This window comes from Octodon degus, unplaced genomic scaffold (genome assembly GCF_000260255.1).
Source record: "Octodon degus isolate 3935 unplaced genomic scaffold, OctDeg1.0 scaffold00079, whole genome shotgun sequence".
Taxonomy (NCBI): domain Eukaryota; kingdom Metazoa; phylum Chordata; class Mammalia; order Rodentia; family Octodontidae; genus Octodon; species Octodon degus.
Genome location: NW_004524655.1, coordinates 3,923,074 through 3,927,294, shown reverse-complemented (window position 1 = coordinate 3,927,294; position 4,221 = coordinate 3,923,074). Strand labels below are relative to the sequence as shown.

The 4,221-nt window shown below is 41.3% G+C and overlaps 1 pseudogene; it reads right to left on the bottom strand.

Moving 5' to 3' along the window:
• Window positions 1–4,221, bottom strand: part of LOC101568704 — a 279,180-nt pseudogene that overhangs the window by 133,039 nt on the left and 141,920 nt on the right.

Here is a 4,221-nt window from a genome sequence, read left to right as displayed (position 1 = left end):
CCTGTAATCCCAGCACTTGGGAAACTGAGCCAGGAGGATCTCTGAGAGTTTGAGACCAGCCCGAGGTCTACAAAAGTGAGCACAAGTCCAGCCCGAACTTCATAGTGAGACCCTGTCTTTAAAAAAAAAAAGTTGCTATATTACTATTTTTATCATCAAATCTGTGGCTCAGATTAACAGATATAGTTATGCATTTAAACCAAGCCTACCCTGAACACCCTAAAAGGCCTACCCTGAAAGGCCTATTTTAGGCCTTTCCCTAAAATACAGAAAAGAAAATAAAATAAAAAACCGAGCCTGACTTTTGTCTTTTCTTTGTATTTTTATTTGATAAATGCCGGGTGAGAAGGCCAGAGAGAACATGGAGCACTTGTTCGCGTGTCTCACTGCTCCCCACCCACTTGATCCTCACAACGTTCTTGAGAAATGAGTTTTTAAAGCTCTGATTATTCCGTTTTTGCCGACAGTGGCTCTGCCTTGCCCCAACCGCACGCTCTGTGCTCTGGCAGCTGTCTTTGGGCAGAATATGGGCACTCTTTGTAACGTTCAGCTGATCTGACCCGAGGGCAGCCTTTGGCATTTGTTCTCTGAAGAATGGGACATTCTCATTTATTATAAAATAATACAAACTTACTGCAGAAAATTCAGAGGGGGAAAAAAAGCTAGGTAAATAAAAAGTTGTTTATTCCACTACCTGGGTATAAACATTAGGAACAATGTAGGGTGTACCTTTCTAGTTAAGTGTTTATGAATCTAGAGTATTTGCAAAAAAATTGCATCATGTGGCATCATTAGAGTGTCAAAAACATTATTTTAATGACTTCTCATCTAGATACTCCATAATTTATTCAACAAGTCTTTCGATGTTAGAGATTTACTGTTTTGTTGTTTGCTTGTTTTACAAACACCAAAATAAATATCTTTGTGCATAAGTGTTTAAGCATTGCCATATTGTCTTAGGAAAATATTGGACAGGGTCTGGTGTTTATTAAAGGATATTACTTGAAACCTATAAATGCTAAATAATAATAATAATAATTCCTTCTAGATGTGCATTAGGATGAAGTGAGATGCCATTGCCAGTGCCAGGCACCAGGGAGTGGGAGTGATCGGTAAACTGGAGTTCACTGTCCTGCGCACCTCGGATCAGCCGGCCATCTCCTGCCTTTCTCTGTCCCTGCTAGGCCAGGGCTGTTCTCTCCAGGAAGCAAGGATAAGCTCCAACTAAGCCATACCACATTCAGGGTGTTTGGAGAAAAGAATGCAAGGGGAGTAACACAGGAGAACTCTGTAGGGCTCTGCAGGGAGCCAGGGATTCTGTTGTAAGCAGCTAAATTAGACAGAAACATTATAGGCAGTCAGACAGGGCCAGGCCCTCAAGGAGACAGCGTGGAAGACAAGACACCTAGCAATGTGGGAGAGACAGATGCTCCTGCTGTGGGCCAGACCTAAAGACCAAAGATCAAACAAATGCTTAGCTCCCTAAAGAAAAGCATCCAGGATTTTTTTTTTTTTTAATTTATGTGTGTGTGTGTGGCCAGCTCAGTCCACCAGGTGGCGGGGCTGACTGGCATGTGGTGCTGGGGGATTGAACCGTGGTCCCTGTGCTTTTTTGCTAAGCATGCTCTAAGTAGGTGCTTTAGACCACTGAGCCATCTCACCAGCCCTAGCATCCAGGATTGATCATCATCTTGAGGAAGTCAGGAAGAGTCACTAATACAACTGCTACCAGCTGACTACTGGATAAACTCCTGTTCTATATTTGTGCCTGCTTGCTACAGGACATGCTTCTCCATTTGGTTCTGGATTTTATCAATTTTACCTGAGTAATGGTCCTTCTAATCTCATTGGTTGACCATAGTTTTGTCCCACCTCATGCCCACCTAAGTTCCCATGTTCTCCACCTTAGACCCACCTCACCACATGGTTTTACTCTATAAAAGTCCCTGGAAGAGACAACTTCCCAGGACAACCTGCTCGGGTCCCCCTTCTGTCCTTCTCTCAGATTGATGCTTTCTTTCCCCATAAATATTATGCTCTTAACCTCCATTTGTTCCTAAAATTCATTCTTCAGTTTTAGAGAACACAAACTCATCTCAGGTACCTTTCAGGTTGGGAGTTTCATTCCCCTATATCATTTGGAGGTTCCACTGAGATCATTTGACCAAGGTATGAGTTTGCTTTTCCTTCATAGGTTCTGGATTGGGATTCATTTAGATAACAACTTTTTTTTTTTTTTATGAGCAGAATATATTTATTTGTTTAAATCTTTTTTATTTTATTTTTTTTTATTTTGTTTGGCGGAACCGGGGATTGAATTCAGGCCCTTGCGCTTGCCAGGGAAGTGCTTATTCCACTGAGCCATCTCCCCAACCCCTAGAATATATTTATTGAGAGAAAGAAAGCTCCTGTCCAAGAGAGGGACAGAAGGGGGAGGCGAGCGAGTAATTCCCTTCCCCCAGGAAGTTGTCTCTTGCAGGGACTTTTATAGAGGAAAACCATGCAGTGAAACATAAAAGCAAATCCCAATTCAGAATTTATGAAAGAAAACAAACTAATACCTCCGTCCAATGATCTCGGTGGGACCTCCAAAATGATACAGGGAGAAAAACTGGTCTCGGGTGAGTGACCTCCAAACAATATAGGGAACCTCCAAATGATATAGAGAAAAACGATCTCTGGACCTGACCTGCATAAGTTCGTGTTCTCTAAAACCGAAGAATGAATTTTAGGAACAAACGGAAGTTATGAGCAGAATATATTTATTGAGAGAAGGAAAGTTCCTGTCCAAGAGAGGGACAGAAGGGGAAGCCGAGCAGGTAATTCCCCCCCTAGATAACAACTTTTTATGCTTCAAATGTTGATATGTCTTTGTTCATTACTCATAATTGGTCATGCTTTGCCTCAAACAGTTTTGTCTTATATAGTTCTGTTAAAATTGCTTATGCTTTGTCTCATATGATTTTGCTAAAATGTTGGTCAGAATGTTGGTAAATCTAAGTTAAAACATGGAAATGTTATAAGGTTATGATATTTCTCTAATGGGACATTTTATGACTTTTTGTTCTTATATGTGTTGCATTGGAACTATTTGCTAAATGTGCTGGTATTCCTTGCTTGACTTCAGACAATAGCTCTAGACAGAGTAATGTTAGAAAGCCTCCTAGTGGACTTTATATAAACTTCTATAAGATGGGACTTTTTGAATCTAGCTCAGACTTAGAAAATATACATGACTGTATATAAAACACAGGACTCCTTTTGTCAACTAAATGACATTAGGTTGGCAACCGTTCTTAAAGACTTGGAGGACAGGATTCACTGGGACAAACTGGTTCTGATCCCACTCTATATGCTAGAGCAAGTGTCAGACCTGCTCTGTTTCAGTTTTCTTTCTTTGATTTTTCTCCTAATTTTCCTACCTCTTTGTACTTTCCTTTTTTTTTATGCATTTAGGGTAGGGTCTACAGGGTCTCACGATGCAGATCAGACTCATAGTGATCCACCTGTGTTCAGCTTCCCAAGTGCTGGAATTACAGGTGTGTGCCACCATGCCCAGTCTCAATCACCTTCTCAGCATGCCCCCAGGGGCGGGACCAACATGGCAGGCTGGGGATCAAACTCTTGGCCCCTACATCTGTCTAAGCAGGCACTTTAATCTGCTGAGCTTTCTGGCTGGCCCTTGTACTTTCCTTTTTAGAGACATGGAAAATTAGAGACTGTTTCAATTAAGTGAAGCCCATAGAAAATGGCCATTTGTTAAAGACAAGGAAATCATTTAGAAAGAAAAAAAAAAAAGACATATATCCCATCTCTGGGTCAGAGGAGACAAAGAGGACTACGCCCAACCAGGACACATATAAAAGCCATGTCCTGGCTAAGTATTCTGGGCAAGTCTCTTTCAGGAGGCTAAACCTGAGACACAGTGGAGAGAACCAACTTCTGGGTGACACCAGAAAGAGCTATCTCCAAAAGCAGTACAATTATGGGACCAAAGCATATTTAGTGTAAGGGAGCCTCTCCAGCCTTTTCTCCTAGGTCTAGTTATCATTTAGGTGCATAAGAGTTAAGTTGTAGATTTTAAAATATTTACTGAAAAGTGCTAGACAATCTTGTTCAGGCTTTTAACTATCCCTCACAGAACTTGTGACAACTGGTTACTCTGCCAGCTAGTAAATGCTTATAGAGCAGCTGCCACTTTTTGAAGCAGAGGACAGGTTT